We start from the raw sequence: 17,643 nt of genomic DNA, 5'->3' as shown, positions 1-17,643 counted from the left end.
TTTAGGGTAAGGACCTGTCTCATTCACCTGTGCATCCCAGCCCCCAGTACAGCACCTGTCATGCATGAGGTACTCAGTAGTAGGGGCCCACCTCGCTGGCAGAATGCTGGGTACCAAGAAGGTGCCGGCTAGTGAACTTAAGTAAAAAGCAAACCTTCATTTCTTCCCCAGCACAGGCTGGGCAGGGGTTCAGCCAAAGTCTGACCTAACTCTAAGGAGGTCAGAGAAGTCCTGGCCCCAACTCAGTCCCAGGGAGGTCCATAAAGAGTGGGAGAAGGAGAGGCACTGGCCTCCCCCTCCTCCACCTGGAGAGGCATTATGGCACCTACTCCGTTTGCGTAACTGCTTGAGTTGGCAGATACCGAGCACTGGGGCGCTGGGCGGGAAAGGCCAGCTCGCCCCGGCGGCGGCCGGGAGCCGCTCCCAGATTCGGAAGTTACGAAGTTTCCGTGCATTTCGCTCGCCTCCCTTCGCAGCTCGTCCCCGCTCCGCAGCAGTTACGCCGCTAGCGCAGCGGGGCTCAGGTGCTGCAGCAGGAGGGGGCCTGGCGCTGGGAGGAAGGCGGGGACGCAGTTTACGTAAGCGTCCGCTCGCAGGTGCATGCGGCCGCCACCAGCGTGTGCTCCCTGCGCGCTCCCAGGTGCGCAGTTGGCGCAGGCGGTGGCGCGGCACGGCGACGCCGGGCGCTGGCAGGCGCTCTCAGGTGCGGCAGAGCGCGCGTGGAGGGGGCGCGCGGCGAGCGAGGGGGCGGGCTTTCCGTTTCCCAGCAGCCGCGGGGCCCGCCCCCCGGCCCGGCCAATGGGCGCGCTCGGAGGCGTCACGTGCTCGCCGCCGCCGCCGCCGCCGCCGCCGCCGAAGGGGAGACCGGAGCCGCGAGCGCCACCAGGGCAGCAACCGCCGCAGCCGCCGCCGCTGGGCTGAGGAGTCGGAGACGCAGGCGGACGAGGTGGCGGCGGCGGCGGAGCGGGAGCGGGGACCGGGCGCGGGCAGAGCGCGGCGGCGCGGGTAGGCTGCGGCGGAGGGGCAGGCGCCTGCGCGGCTGGCCGTCCCGGGCGGGCGGCGGTTAAGGCGGCGGTTGAGGCGGTTGGCGGTGCCGGCCCGGGCCCCGCATTGTTTGTTGTGCGTCCTTAGCAGCGGCGGCGGCGGTGGCGGCAGCGGCGGCCGGGGCGGAGAGCAGGGAGCAATCCCGGCCCCCGTGGCTCCGGCATTGTGGCGGCCGCCGCCGCCGCAGCAGTTGCGGTGCCCCGGCCGCTTCGGGCAAGGGCAGCGGGCAGCCTTCCTCACCTTCGGGGGGCACAGCGTCCCGGCCCCGAGCGAAGGGAGGGCGTGGGCAGTGTGGGGGACCCGGCACCGGGGGCTCTGGGTGGGATGGAGGGCGAAAGGTTCTGGGCAGGTGTTGGAGGACGTTGGGGGCTGGGGCTGGGGGAGAGGCTGCGCGGGGGCGGGCGGAGGGTGTGGGCAGATTTGGGGGAGAAGGAAGGGTGAGGGATCCGGCCCAGTGGAGGCTGAGGGCCTTCGGGCAGGTTCTGGGGACCCATGGGGGCCGGGGCGAGCGCGGAAGGGCTGGAGGGCAGTCGGGCGAGTCGGGGGCAGCCCGTGGGGGTTCGGGAGGGTGTGAGGGAGGCTTGGGGAGGGCAGGGGCGAGTGTGATGGGAACGGAAGGAGAAGACTGGGGACTCGAGGGAGTCATGGAAGAGACGATGTCCCGGCCAGGGCTGCGTGCGAGGGGCAGGGACTGGGGGCAAGATAATCAGGAAGACCGCGGACAAATGTGAAGGGAAATGCGGAGGTGTCCGGCTCGGGGGCAGTGTGGCAGGGTGAGCCTGGAAAGGGTTGGGGGGGGAAGGAGGGTGTCGGGGGTGTCTCTGGAGTGATGGTGAGGTGTTCAGGCAGGAGGTGCGGGAGGACAGGCCCAGAGACTTCAAGAGACCTGTGAGAGGTGTGAGGGCAGTGTCTGGCCAGGAGGGAGGCAGGAGGGTGTTGAGGCTGGATAGATAGGCCCTGCCAGGGGAAAGCATGTGAGGGCAGAAGGCAGGTATCTCTCTGGTAGCCGTGCTCAGGGGAGATGAGTAGAGGGTAGAAGGGGGAGGGCGTTTGGAGCAGGGTCTGAGTTTGAGGGGTTTGACAGAGAAGTGGGGACAGTGGGAGAGAGTGATGGGGATGGAGAGGAGATGTCTGGGCAGGAGATGCCGGGGCATTTAGCGAAGAACAGGACAAGTGAGTGAAATAATGGAAGGTGTTCTTTTTTTTTTGGGCCATGCCACATGGCATATGGGATCTTAGTTCCCCCACCAGGGATCAGACCCGTGTCACCTGCATTGCATGTGTGGAGTCTTACCCCCTGGACCACCAGGGAAGTCCCTGGAGGGTGTTCTTGAAAGAAGTATGGATGAAGATGGGGGAGCAGCGAGAGAGGGGACTTTGGGGTTGGGGAGACCTTGGAAGGGGCAGATGGAGTGGAGTGTGTGTGAGGTGAAGGACCAGAGGTGTGGGGGAAGGGAGATGTTCTTGGAGTGGCAGGTGAGGCGGGGAGGGGGAGCAGATGGAAGGAAATGTTTCTGGGGCAGGACATGTGGAGGGAAGTTGGGGACAAGGAAAGAGAGGTGGGTGGAGTGTGTGGGAGGGAAATCAGTAGAGGGGATGCAGTAGGGAATAGGTTTGAAGACAAGTATACAATATGTGCAGGGAGGGAAGCATGGGTTTGGGGGGCTAGATTTTGTCTGGTAAAGGGAAGGGGGTAGGTAGGGAACAAAGGGAAGGAAAGGGGGAAGACAGGATATCTTTGGGTAGAGGATGTGGAAGAATGCGTAGTGCCTGTAGTGGGGTAACGAAAGGGTAAGGTGGGGATGTGTGTGGACACGTCTGTTACTAGAAAGGGGTAGGTTGTATATTGGATTGGGGCAAGTAGGGGGAAGTAGGAGGCCCAGGTTTAGAGCAGGAAGTGAGTATTCAGGCTGGAGAGAATTAGGAAATCAGGTTGCTTTAAAAGAGTATGGAAAGAGCGGGGTCCTGAAGTGTGGAGAGAGATTGGAAAACTTGGGGTCTTGAGAGATTAAAAGGGCCACAGTTTTTTAGATCACTGTAAGTATATAGAAGGACGGAGTGTAGAAGTTGGAAAAAAAAAAGAAACTGAGGAGGGGATTAAATTCTGACCTTCAGAGGAACTGGAGAGTGTGTGGGGTTGTGTGTGTGGATCCTGGAATGATGGTACTGGAAAATGGAGAACATTAAGCCCTTTACCATATATGAAAGTTCATGCTTCTAGGATCAGAGAGATCGTGAAGCCTGATTTTAGTTGCAGAACCCAGTGAATGGGGAAGGGATAAGGGAGAGCTGATTACACACTCCCAAATTTGAAGGAGTTGTGTGGTGGAGCGTCGTCCTAGCACATTGGCCAGATGAGTGGGCAAATAGAAGAGCCATACAGAGTCAAGAGGAGTACACCAGGAGTGAACAGAAACAGAATTGCAGCAGGTGCAGGGCAGATGTCTTTGTGAAGATACTGCAAGGGGGCAGGGCCCAGCGTGTTTGAGGGCTGTGTATCAGAGGGAGGAAGGGATACCTTGGTGCAGTGTCTCAGATAACCTGGTGCTTTCTGGGTAATAGGGCAGTTTTCAGGCATTTGAGTGATGTAATATCTGAGTCCCATGCTAGAGGCAGACAGAGGTAATGTACATTCAGCTTCTGAAAGTGTTAGGAATGGAGCTTTTTGGCTCTTCAAGGTGCAGATAACAGATCAGCTGTTATCAGCTTTTATCCCCAAATAGTTCATGTAAAATTTAGTTAGAGGCTTTTGGATTTTCTGGTATTTTAATTTAAGTTGGGGAGTGCAGTGTTAGCTTTATTTAGGAAAGACTGTGGGTTGTGTGGACATATGAAATAACCTTTAGGGGTTTGAGCACAGACATTTCAGCAGGTCTCATTCAGTGTTCTGTGGCTTGTGTTAGATTCTTTGGGATTTGGAAGGATTAAGGAAACTGCTTTGAGACTGCCTCGGTAAGCAGGGTTTTCTACAATCTTGGAAAACGATTTCCCTTTTGACAGTTGAAAATTCAGTCTTGTCAGATTTTGCAAAAAAAATAATTTCATCATGTTGCAGAGATAACTTCAATTATAGCTTTGTGGGCTTCATGTATTGTATAATGTGGTACCTAGTATGATCTCAAATAAAAGGTCCTCTTTGGTACCTTGGGAAGCTTTCTGGGTTGATTAGTTTTCTTCTAAATTGTATCTAAATTGTAAGTTTGAATAATGCAGCCATTGTAAGTTCAAATAATAAGTTTGAGTGGAAGTGGGAATCTTGCCTAAACATAATGAGGGCTGAGCAGAACACCACATTTTAAGTAATCTGTATCTAAATATAAATATTTTAAAAATAAACTGGAAGCTAATCATTTTTAAAATTCAAATTTGAAGTGTATACTGAAGCATATCATGAAGGCAGCAAAGTAACGCTCTAAAGACATTGCTATAAGATTTTATTTTTGGAGGGCAAAGTTTTTAAAATACAAATGGCTTTGATTGAAACTCTTAGCAGTATTTTGAGATTTGATATATGTGTTGAATATAATTATAAGGATCATGTTTGACCCCTTTGGCTTCCTGGCAGAGAATTTGAGCAGTAAGATATAAGATGAATAGAGTGACCTTTGAAAATTGTCTCCCATATAACTATTGTTTCCTCCTTGTATTTTTAAAGTCCATTGTGTTGGTTCATTTCATTGATGTGGGGCAAGCAGTACTTTCTTGTTCAGAATACTCAATTCTGGCATAGTGTTCTGATTATATGTATTGTTCCGTGAAGTTCTATGGTTTGGGATAATTTGTAGGCACTTTAAAATATTACGAACCAAGGAAAGCAGGTTGTTTAGACTTTGTAGGCTAAATAATTGGGTCTGGTTTTATTTTCACTGGTGACTTGCTGGACAAGATACTTAATCCCTTTGTGCTTGTTTCTCCTCCAGAAACCTGACTCTTTATCTATCTCCCATGAGAATTGAGATGGTTTATATAAAACAAGTTTAAACCTTTCAGGAAGATTAGGACTATGTAAATAGGGGTAATAGATATTATTTCTTTGGTTCTTTTTTTCCTTTTAGCCTGGTCAAATAATAATTAGTACTTAAGAGTTTGGCACTAGGTGGGTTAATTTGTAATGAGAAACTTGGATAGAGATGAAACTTCTGTGAATATCAGAGATATCTGCAAATTGAAGTTTGTTCATTCTTTACTCTACTGTCTACATATCTTTCCTGGCTCATTTCTGCAGCTGAGTGTTGGTGCTGATTTGAATTCTTGAGTCAAGCAGAAACTTGTGAGAGACATTCTGAGTTCTAAGCATGACTTTCCAGAGACAGAGTACTTTTCTCACTCAGTGAATTCAATTTTTAAATCAGGAATAATACATATAATACATTTCCCTATGTTTTTTGCAGAAAATTGATTAATTCTGAGTGACTTGAACAGAAAAATGGAGCTATCCCTTCTTTTAGTGGCATTGAGCCTCCTTTTTCAGATTTATTGCATACTTTTTCCTTTTTAAGTTTTAGTTAGCAAATAATTACCTATCCATTTCACATTTCCAAGCCCATTGACAGGTTATGCTCTATTTGAGGGGAAATGATTTTCATTTTATTTTTATTTATTTATTTTTAAAATTTATTTATTTATTTTTGGCTGCATTGGGTCTTCGTTGCTGCGCACGGGCTTTCTCTAGTTGCGGCGAGTGGGGGCTACTCTTCGTTGCGTTGCGCGGGCTTCTCATTGTGGTGGCTTCTGTTGTTGCGGAGCACGGGCTCTAGGCGCGTGGGCTTCAGTAGTTGTGGCACATGGGCTCAGTAGTTGTGGCTCATGGGCTCTTGAGCTCAGGCTCAGTAGTTGTGGCGCATGGGCTTAGTTGCTCCGCGGCATGTGGGATCTTCCTGGACCAGGGCTCGAACCCATGTCCCCTGCATTGGCAGGCAGATTCTTAACCACTGCGCCACCAGAGAAGTCCCAGGAATGATTTTTAAATGTTTATTTAATGTTGTGTTTGGTTTATTAGTTGTAAAAAGCCTCCAGATCTGGTCCTGATTGACATTGCAAAAATGTAAATAGTAAGTTGATTTATTAGGCATTAATTTGCTTGAGCTTGGTAATACCCAGCCCTGATAGTCTTTCTATGCTAGCCGATCTAGTCTTAATAGTTTACTCTCTTTTATAGCATGTTTGGACACCATTACCCATCTTACTGCTCTTCTGCTTTCGTTTGTTTTGCATAGACCCTTTTATTGGAAAATTGGTTGTTTTTAAAATTCTGTTCAGCTGTAGAAAAACTTTCTTACAGGTAATTATGAGAGGCTTCATAATTCAGTTTAATTTTAGAAAACTGTTTATTGAGAGATGTAAGTTAAATTTATACGTCAGTTAAAACAGAAAGGAATAAAGTAATGAGACCAGATTAATGGTGAGCTGAATATTTAAATGGTTTGAGCCTGAAAGATCTGCAAATCTTTAACTTTTAGGTCTTGCATTAAATAGTGAGGTGACCAGATGACCTGATCTCTCACCTTCATGTCTTTTATTTCTTGTCCTGAGGGTCCTTTAAGTGTATCATTTTTGAGAAGTATGGTGTCTGTCTCAACAATATGTGTGTTGTGGAGTGAATGAAGCAGTCCTAAATTTTAGTTATTTGATATTCAAATTCTCTTAATTTCTGACATAACTAACACTATGTAGAACATCTGCTTTCTTTAGTTAACTTTAGCACAACTCAAAAGGGTGCAGTTGATTATATCAATAATAAAATCGCAGCTTTGCGTTGTGTGACTTCATGGTTCATTTCCATTTGAAAAGTGAGAATTCTGCAGCAGGTTGTGTGACAAATTCTAAGGCATTTCTGGGTCATGGGTAAGATGTAGTTTCTTACTGCACCTGCAGAATTTCCTGTTCTATGCAGTTTTCCAGGTGCCAGGGCTTTTCATGATATCCAGTTGGTTAGATCAGCATTTTGTTTATGAGTTGAATTTAACGATATTAATACCATTGACCTAAACCAGAAAGTAATTGTCCTAAAGACTCTATTTAGATTTTTATTTATTTTTGATGATGCTTACCTGTTTTGTCAGTTTACGTCAGCAGACATGTGCTGGCTTTAGGCTCAAAGGCATGTTTTGTGCCAGACCTGAGATTTCTTAGTAGGGCTCAATAATATTGGTTTTTTTTTAAATTTATTTATTTATTTTATTTATTTATTTTTGGCTGCATTGGCTCTTCCTTGCTGCGTGTGTGCTTCCTCCAGTTGCGGCGAGCGGGGGCTACTCTTAGTTGCAGTGCGTGGGCTTCTCATTGCGGTGGCTTCTCTTGTTGCGGAGCACGGGCTCTAGGCGTGCGGGTGGCCGTAGTTGTGGCTCGCGGGCTCTAGAGCGCAGGCTCAGTAGTTGTGGTGCACAGGCTTCGTTGCTCCGCGGCGTGTGGGAACTTCCTGGACCAGGGCTTGAACCCTTGTCCCCTGCATTGGCAGGCGGATTCTTAACCACTGCGCCACCAGGGAAGCCCAATAATATTGTTTTGAGTAAAGAACAAGTCCTTCCCTAGATAGATTGGCCCTTAATGTGAAAATGGAGTCCGTAACTTTGGTTACCTGTGTTCAGTCAGCCTAACTGAAAATCAGTACATTTTAAGACAGCTGGGTAGTGTTTTGTTTCTAAAAGGTAAGATGAAGGCAATTCATTCTTTTTTAAAAAAATTATTTATTTATTTATTTAGTTTTGGCTGCGTTGGGTCTTCGTTGCTGCACGCGGGCTTTCTCTAGTTGTGGCGAGCGGTAGCTACTCTTCGTTGCGATGTGCAGGCTTCTCATTGCAGTGGCTTCTCATTGTTGCGGAGCACGGGCTCTAGGCGCGCGGGCTTCAGTAGTTGTGGCACGCCGGCTCAGTAGTTGTGGCTCTCGGGCTCTAGAGCGCAGGCTCAGTAGTTGTGGCGCGAGGGCTTGGTTGCTCCGCGGCACGTGGGATCTTCCCGAACCAGGGCTTGAACCCGTGTCTCCTGCATTAGCAGGCGGATTCTTAACCACTCCGCCACCAGGGAAGTCCCAAGGCAGTTCATTCTTATGATGTTTATAATTCCAAGTAAGTCTGAAACTCCTCAAACATTGCATCTAATCATGCAGTGATTAGGCTTTTATAGAGCTTAGGCAACCTACATTTTAACCTAATGGAACTATTGGATACTGGGTAGCTCTTGACTTAACTCTGGACAGCTCAGTTTTAGTTAGTAAAGTTAATGAACTAGAGGGAAAAGGTGTTGCAATTTTGGTAGTGTAGGTTAGCAGCTGGAGAGAATAAACATGTGGTGCCCTTGGTATACATATTTTCGGTTGTTTTTGTTTTTAAAAATGTATTTATTTACTTATTTGGCTGCATTGGGCCTTAGTTGTGGCACGTGGGATCTTTGTTGCAGCACGCAGGATCTTCGTTGGGACATGTGGGATCTTTCATTGTGGCGCGCGGGCTCTTCTTTGTGGCGTGGGCTTCTCTCTAGTGGCGTGTGGGCTCTGTAGTTTGCGGCGCTCGGGCTCAGTAGTTGCCACACGTGGGCTTAGTTGCCCCATGGCATGTGGCATCTTAGTTCGCCAACCAGGGCTCGAACCCGCGTCCCCTGCATTGGAAGGCGGATTCTTAACCACTGGACCACCAGGGAAGTCCCTTTCGGTTGTTTTTGAAGTAAGCTATAAATACGCTTATAACGTGAAGCTTAGCATGGGAGGACAGATGTCAAAAGTAGTAGTGATGAGGCTTTTTAAAAGATGGTATCTTAAAAATAAGTATCAACTGTGATGCTTTCTGATAAGCCAGCTTTGTGGTAAATGTTGTGGAGTTACACAAAATTGGCTTTTGAAATTGGTCAGTATTGTTTAGTAGTGTCGTTTATTTTTAGAGCTCAGGGTTCACATACCTGGACTTTGGTCCCTATGATAGTTGTGTAGGTGAACAGCTGAGTATTACATTTGAAGAAATGGAGGCACAAAGAGTTGACCCAAGAGCAGAGATAAGCAGGCTTTCAGAACACCCTTTCAGAAGTTGTATATCAAATTCCTGATAGTCCCCAAATTTGGCAAGGAAGGTTGATGGCTGGGGAAATTTGAAACCTGCCTCCTGCCTCTTTTAGTCAAGCACCTGAGTACAAGTCTTTTTAAGGGCTACCTGGAATAATGCTTGTCTTTCTTAGGAAACTCAGGGTCCTAGGATTATGCAGTAGCAATGAATCTGAGGGAAAGGGCTAGCACTTGGGTGGACTCTCCTTATAGGTATGCCCAGAGGTGACCCTGGTGCAACATCGATTGCTGTATTTGGTAGAACGTTTTTGACACAAAAAGACTTGGCTCAGAGGTCTGATCCTGCTGTTTACTAGTCATAGATCTCTTTCCTCGTGTATAAAATTGGAATAAAACTCCTCATTTACAGATTTATAGTGAGGATTAAAGAAGATAAGAAAATTGTTTGTAAGCTGTGAAGCACATAACTTTTTTTGAAAGGAGGTTTGAGCAGAAATTAAGGACAGGCTTTGAAGTAATGAGCAATTTGACTCAGAGGACCTGGATTTTTTTTTTTTTTTTTTTTTTTTTTAATCATGGCATTTTCAGATGTACATAAAAGGGAACAGTACGGTGAACGTCCATGTACCCGTCATGTAGCTTCAACAGTTACCAGCATCTTGTTGCTCTTGTTTCATCTGTCCCTCATTCACAATTTTTGTTGTTGTTTTTGCTGGAGTATTTACAGCAGATCTTAGACATCATACGCTTTCATCCACAATTACTTCAGTGTGTATTTCTAACAGAGAAGAACCTCAAAGAAAACCCCACAAAACTATTTTAACCCTCTAAATTAACAATAATTCCTTACCTAATACTTAGAAGGAGCTGAATTTGAAACATAGCTCTATCACTCACCAGCTTTGTGTGTTAATCAAATTACTAGCTCTCTCTGAGCTTCTGGTTCCTTATCTGTAACATAAAGATAATACCTCATAAATTTATTTTGAGCTTAAATGAAATAACATATAAAATGCCTAACATGAAATTTCTCAGTAAATGGCCCAGCCTCTCTTCTGAGCCTCCTATGGCATGTGAATTAGAATTATGGGTTGCCCTCCTCCCTTCTTGAATATCCCAAAGAATAACAGTACTCTGAAATTATTGCCCACTAACCTAGTGAAATTTCTCGTCATTGAGCTATTTGACTTTTCTGGTGAAATTCTGTTAGCAGTTGAAATCATGTCTGTTCTTCCTTCTTTCGTGCAACATCATTATTCTCCTGTCTACAGGCTCATTCCAGTCAGCATATATATGCTATTATTTAATCTATTATTTTTTTGAATGACCTTTTCTTGACCACACTGTCTCTTCTAGCTACAACCCAATTTCTCAACTTCTTGAAGAAGTTGTTTCTACTCATCTACAGTTTTCCTGTCCTCTCCTGAACCTACTGCAGTGAGACTTTAACTCCATCACCGTACTGAAACTGCTGTTGTCAAAACTACCAAGTTTAATTCTTACTTGATCTTTTAGCAGCATTTGGTGCAGTAGATGCCTCCTTCCTTGAAATACTTTATGCTCTGCTTTCTAGGACACCACACTCTGCTGGTTTTCCTTCTACCTCCTTGGCTTCTCAGTCTCCTTTGTTGGTTCTTCCTCATTACTCCTACCTCTTAATATTGGACTGCCCCATGGGATCTCTGCTCTTTATTCTCATTCTCTTGGTGATCTCATTCAACCTCATGACTTTAAATAGCATATATGTGCTGATGACTCCCAAATTTTTATCAGAAGCTCCAGGTTACTGCCTATTTTGATACCTCCACTTACATATTTCATTGGCATCTCAGACTGAACTTGTCCTAAATCAGACTCCCTACTTCCTGTGCCCCTCTTGTCGTCTTCCACATCTTAGTAAATAGCAATTTCCTCCGTCTTTCCAGTTGCTCAGGCCAAAACTTGGAGTCATCCTTGACTCTCTTCCTCTCACGCACATCTGAGCCACCAGGAAATCTTGCCAGTCCTTTCTTCAGAATATATCCAGACTCTGACCGCTTTTCATCACCTCTACTGAGTTAAGTCTACATCAGCTCCTCTGAATTACCACAGTAGCTATTTTTGCTTTTGCCCCCTTATAGTCTGCTTGCAATACCGTAGCAAGAATGATCCTTTTAAAAAGGTAAGTCAGGTTTTGTCTCCTTCTGGTCAGAACCCTCAGTGATTCCCCATCTTTTTCAGAGTAAAAGGTCAAGTTCTATCAAGGCTGTAAGTGATCGGATCCCTTCTTTCCTCTTTATTTGTTCGTTTGTTTATTTATTTATGGCTGCATTGGGTCTTCGTTGCTGCGCGTGGGCTTTCTCTAGTTGTGGTGAGCGACGGCTTCTCATTGTGGTGGCTTCTCTTGTTGTGGAGCACGGACTCTAGGCACGCGGGCTTCAGTAGTTGTGGCTCGCGGGCTCTAGAGTGCAGGTTCAGTAGTTGTGCACGGGCTTAGTTGCTTTGCAGCATGTGGGATCTTCCCGGACCAGGGATCGAACCTGTGTTCCCAGCGTTGGCAGGCGGATTCTTAACCATTGCGCCGCCACGGAAGTCCCCCTTCTTTCCTCTCTGACCTATTACTTTTCTTTTTGCTTACTCCATTCTGGCCACAGTGGCCTTCTTGTTCCTTTAACGTGCCAGGCATATTCTGTCTCAGGTCCTTTGCATTTGCTGTTTGCCCTGCCTAGTATGCTGTTTCTCAGATATATGCGTGGCTCCATCCTTTTCAGGTCTTTGTGCATATCTCCCCTTTCCAGTGAGGCCTTCCCTTCCCACTCTGTTAAAATGGCAGTTCGTCCATTTCTGGCCCTCCCTAGCCTCCTTTTCCCAGCCTCTTTTTCTGCATACCACTTAAACCATTTAACTTATAGTATATTTTGCTTGCTTATTTTGTTTATTGCCTTTTCCCCTTCACTAGTGTATAAGCTCCTTAAAGGCAAGGATTAATGTTGGTTTTGTGTTCTGTAGATTCTAAAGCATCTAGAATAGTGCCTGGCACTAAGTAGGCACTTGAGTATTTGTTCAGTGAACTATTCTTTTATTAGTTGTAGTGTATTACTTTGGTAAAGGATATTATAGTTATAGTGTGTAGTTGGAATTCTGGTTTTTCCTATGGAATACTGTGCACCTTGACGTCTTTATGATGTATTTCTGATTCTTCTTCTGAATATCCTTTCTTGAGACTGCTAATAGGGTTTATTATTTATTCGTTATAATTTTGAGTACTTGTTATGTACTATGCTAGTTGCATTGGGGGATACAAAGATAAAACATAGACCCTGAACTTTTAAGAGCTTACGGTCTATGAGGGGAGGTGATGGTATGATTTTGAGATATCTATAAAATTTTTTTTAAAGTAAGTACTTAAAATGGTCCAGAAATTTAGAAGAGCGAGGAATTATTTCTGCTAAGGGGAATAAGGGAGTTACTTCAGAGAGGATGTGGTATGTGGTACCTGTGCTGAGTCACAGGAAAAAGTGGGATTAGATTATGAGATAATGCAGAAGAGAATTCCACATGGAGGGAACTGTGTAGGCAAAATAAGAATGCTCAACATTTCTATGGAAAAGAACAAGTGGTTCACTTAATTAAAGATAAGGGAATATGAAGGGAATTGGTAGAGTGTAAGTTTGGAGTGGAATATTGGAGTCACTGATAGAGGCCTTGAATGTAAGAATAAGGGATTCAGACTTTTTTCTGTCGACAGTGAGGCTTCAGTGAAAGGTTTTGATTGAGCAAGAGTGGAGGGATGACATTATTAGAGCTACCTTTATGAATTTGACAACTTTATGTGAAAAGAGGCTGGAACACATATACTGATTAAGATGCTATTGTAACAGTTTGAAGAAAAAAGTGATAAAGGTAGTGCAAATGGGTATAAAAAGGACGCCTTGGAACTGATGAAACTTGGTAACTGGATGTGAGGACTGAGCTCCAATTTTACAAGGTTTCAAGCGTAGTTGCCGGGCCGGCTGGGGTGTCCTCAAGAGAAGTCGGGAAGCCAGGAGAGGTGGGATCAGGGACAGGTTTAGTTTAGTTTTGGTATTGAGTTTGCAAGTGTGGTGGTGACACCAGATGATTATTGTTCTGATAGAAAGAAAATCAGGAATCTTTTTATAAAGGATGTGCATCTGTGGCTTTATGCCTTCATTTTGATACAACTAATGGCAGAAAAGAGAAGTAAGATTCAATTCTGAATCTATTATTGAGGTCTGAATCTAGATAATTGATTTGGGAAACTTCTGATAAGTCATCCAAACTTTTCTTTTGATTTGTAAGTGGCTCCACTTGTTTCACTAAGTTTGTTAGATAAGCTGCTTTACATCGTAAAGCACTTCAGCAGCTTGATACAATCTAAATGTTATCCTTTGAGTGTCCCTTTACTGCTGATTCATTGGCTGTGGATGTCTAAGGAGTGTCTGTCTTACCCCTTTGAAAACAACAGAATGAGAGTTCTGAACTAGTTACCTTGATCACTTTGTTGAGATCACTTTGAGTTAAAAGGTGTGCATGATCATGCCATAGCCTTCTTTTTTCCCTTAGGACTTAGAGGTGTATTGGAGGAAGACAAGCCCTCTATGCTAATTAATGGCAGTTAAGGTGTTAGTTGCCAAAACATTTCTTTAACAACCTACACTTAACAAAATACCAGAAGATATCAGAGGATTTAGCTTCTATTCCAGGCAAATTCAAGAACAGAATAAAGTCCTTTTAGATTTATATCCTTTTCAAGAGCCTTGTAGCAGGAGGAGTTTTTAACCCCAAGGTTATTTATAGGAAAAAAGAATTATTTGCAAAATACTGTTGATTAATGTATACAATTATTATTTATAGGCTATCTAATGATGCATGATATTTATATTTCTATACTTAATGCATTTTTATTTTTTTTTTAAAATAAATTTATTTTATCTATTTATTTTTGGCTGCGTTGGGTCTTCGTTGCTGCACGCGGGCTTTCTCTAGTTGCGGTGAGTGGGGGCTACTCTTCGTTGCGGTGCGCGGGCTTCTCATTGCAGTGGCTTCTCTTGTTGCAGAGCACAGTCTCTAGGCGCGTGGGCTTCAGTAGTTGTGGCATGTGGGCTCAGTAGTTGTGGCGCACGGGCTTAGTTGCTCCACAGCATGTGGGATCTTCCCGGACCAGGGCTTGAACTCATGTCCCCTGCATTGGCAGGAGGATTCTTAACCACTGCGTCACCAGGGAAGTCCCCTTAATGCATTTTTAAATAGTTGAATAAAAAGACATCATTGAGTTTGTTAGTTGAAAACTTGCAGTTCACCAGCTTGGTTTAGAATGACCTTGAGCTTACCACATTAGTCATCTCTGAATTCTCTTCCTTTGTGCTTAGATCATCATGTCAGTGAATATGATTTTGGCAATATCCTTATGGAGCTTGTTCTTGTTTTCCAGTAAATAGGAGTCAACAGGACCCAATTACCCTGAAATGAGAAAGTTTTCCTATTTAGGATAACTTACATTTTTCAGTCCAATGGAGGTGTGGAGGCTTTTAGTTTGTATTATATATGTTGTAGTTAATTTTGCAGATGTAGCATATATTGTAATTTTTTTTTATCTAGGCAATTTTATTTCACATAATTTGTTTGCCAGAACTGTAACGTGTAACATCTTAATCTTGTGAGGAACCTGTGAGATTCTTTTAGTCTTGCTTTGTTCTTTGACAGATGTAGAACTCAAGATACATCCAGAGTGGTTAAGGCACTTGTCCAAAATCACACACCTCACTGGTGGCAGAGTTGGGATGAGAAGTGGACTTCTTGACCTCCAGGCTTTGGCTCCTTCCACCATGTCAGGCTGCTGCATTAGAAATGTAGACCAGAAAACTTTGAATAAACTTAGTTCAACTTGTCACATTTCTGGCACCTAATGACGTTCAGTAGGAACAATTAGGGTATTTTTTTTCCTTGTTCCTTCTGAAAATTAACATTTTTAGATTAATCATTTTAAAGTGAACAGTTTGGTGCCATTTAGTACATTCACAGTGTTGAGCAACCACTACCCTACCTAGTTCAAAACATTTCCATCACTCCAAAATGAAACTCCTGACCCATTAAGCAGTTTGAAATTTTTTTAAGTGACTAAACTAAAAATCTTTAAACAATTAAAATAAAAATCTTTACTATGACCAGGTCAACGATAGCAGGTTTGTATTAGAGCTCACCCATCTCTGATTTGCCAGTGAGAAATAAAGAGAATCATCTTTAATGTTATTTAGTAGTGGATGTTATTATACTTACAAACAACAGCAGCATTACAAAGAAAGTGTCAGGCACATAATGATTAACAGTACTAATAGCAGACAAACATTATGCATATTATCTCTAATCTTTACACTAGCCTTTCAGAAAGGTTTCTCTATCTCAGATAAGAAAACTAAGGCTTTGTTCAGTAGCTCTGAAATCACTTAACTGTTAAGTTGTGGACTTGGGATTTGAATCCATGTCTATTTGGTTCCAAAAGTTTGCAAAAAGCAGCAAATGGAAGGGATCATCTTCCCTGGTCCTAGGGGACCAAGACTGTTTTAGCAGGACAGCATACGAGGGAAGGGGAGTTGAGTTTGCTGGTCTTGTTAGTGTCTGCAGTAATAACCACTTTCTCCTGACCAATTGATATCCATATTCCATAGGGGAAAAGCAAAATAGGAAATAACCTTTGGAACTTTTTAATGGACATTATTATAAACAATTAGAAGAAATTGCATTGTAGCTACTGAGATGTGTTCTTAGAAATTCTATATTTCTTTTTTTCCTTTCCATTTATTTTTAGTGAATTGTTATTTGATTTTAAAATCATAAGTTGATTTGCTTGAGTAATTAGTGATTAGTCATAACAGTACTAGAACTTGATTGACTTTCCATTTTAAGATACTTTAAAAAAGTGGTCGGTCACTTCCAAAGAAGAATAACTCAAATTGTGTGTGTTGAAGGATTTTGTAATTACACTTTTGCCCCTGTTGAAAAAAACCCTAATTGTATCTTTTTTAAAGTTTGAAAGAACTTTAGTAGGCCAATTTTCAGTTATTCCCCTGGAAGTGGCCAGTCACCTCATAAACCTTGTCACTTTTTACTGTGTTTTGAATGACGTGACTTCTCCTAAGTAATAGGCACTGGAGTAATTTGCTTCGATATGCTGGATTTTGGGTAAAAAGGATGTAAAAGATAGCTTCCTGGCTACTTTGGACAAAAGAGTTTTCTTTTTAGGTTATGCGAGCATAAAAAGAATATAAGCTGTAGCAACAGCAGCCATCTCAAACGTCCTGAGTTTAAGTGTATCGATAGATGTGCAAAGAAGTATAGATTTTTGACAGTGACCTTGTGACTTTTGCTAATATCTAAACAGTAGATACTTACATAAATGGATTTCAAGCTTTTAAAAACTTTTTATTTAAAATTTTTAAAATGCCCTTTTAACTTGGCTCAAATATTACACATCATTTTTCTCCTTTGACCAAGGGATGAGTTTTTTTCTCTCTGGAACCAGCAAAAACATGTCATAAAGAGTACAGGCTTTGGAATTGGTCAGATTTCAAATCCTTTCTCTGCCACTTACTAGCTGTAAGACCTTCTCTCACCTTTTAAAATGAATATAATACCTCACAACTCTGCAGAGTAGAATTAGAGGGTGATGTCTCTAAAGGGCTCAGCACAGTGTCTGGCACACATTAAACTGTGTTCAAATTGTAGTTTTTGTAGAAAGAAGTCTAAATTTTGCTAGCCTAGACAAATATCAATGCAATGCAAATACGGTAAAACCTTGTAATGTATACTGTTCTGCAATCAATACATTTCTTCTTGGTTTTTTTTGTTTTTAATGTTGAAGTGCCATGTGTCAGTTTTCACAGCTTCCTGCAGCTTGCCCTCCTTTTCTCAGAAATGCTTGGCCAATATCTCCATTGATTATTGTATGATTTACCTCACAGAAGAGATGGTGCTCCCTATACAAGATAACGATGAGGTATTTGCTCCTCATAGCAATCCTTCGCTGAGGTGTTCGTGTGTTGCATGCTGACAGGTTCTTACCACCTTCAGAGATGTCTGCTGGCTGAATGCCCAAGCTTATGTCAGAGAAGGAAGCGCTGGTTGCTTGGAATGAAAGAGGTACACAGTGCCTGCTTAGTGTTTATAGTATATTTTATGATGATTGTTAGTATTAAAGCATGAAAATCTATATCCTAGTCTATTAATTTTACTCATTACTTCCCCATTACTTGTTTCGCTTCTCTTGTTCTGTTCAGAAAAGCGTACAAAAGGCCTTTTACTCTAAACTGTAGGCTTGAGGTTGTGATGAATTATAATCTAAGAATATTAGTTATGGAGGGGACTTTGGAGATCAGCTTGACTTACTCTTTTATCTTGTAGATGAGAAAACTGGCTGAGAGAAGTTGTGACTTGCTCAAGGATGAAGAGAGCAGGTGACAGGTCTGATTTCCAGTCTAGTGTTAATGAGCTAACCTGGTAGAGTGGGGAGAACACTGGACTTTGAGTCGCACAGTCCTGATTTTGAGCCCCGGTTCCACCATTTATTAACAGTATGACCTTTGTCAAGTGCATCCGAGTCTCTTTCCTGCCCT

General features: G+C 43.6%; 1 protein-coding gene across 4 annotated transcripts in view; it reads left to right on the top strand.

Moving 5' to 3' along the window:
* Positions 1-855: 855 nt before the first annotated feature.
* STRBP (spermatid perinuclear RNA binding protein) overlaps positions 856-17,643 on the top strand; it is a 145,767-nt gene continuing 128,979 nt past the window's right edge. For 2 of the 4 annotated variants that reach the window (XR_009503769.1, XM_059925575.1), the window contains exon 1: positions 856-1,005. The gene's annotated coding sequence lies outside the window, so the exon portion shown is untranslated. Of the gene's footprint in view, positions 1,006-1,795; positions 1,818-17,643 lie in introns of those variants that run through there. The other 2 variants (XM_059925576.1, XM_059925577.1) reach the window with 2 other exon arrangements.

The sequence above is a fragment of the Balaenoptera ricei genome, chromosome 6, assembly GCF_028023285.1.
Source record: "Balaenoptera ricei isolate mBalRic1 chromosome 6, mBalRic1.hap2, whole genome shotgun sequence".
Taxonomy (NCBI): Eukaryota; Metazoa; Chordata; class Mammalia; order Artiodactyla; family Balaenopteridae; genus Balaenoptera; species Balaenoptera ricei.
The sequence above is the reverse complement of the archived record's forward strand: the minus strand, read 5'-3'. Positions and strand labels throughout refer to the sequence as shown.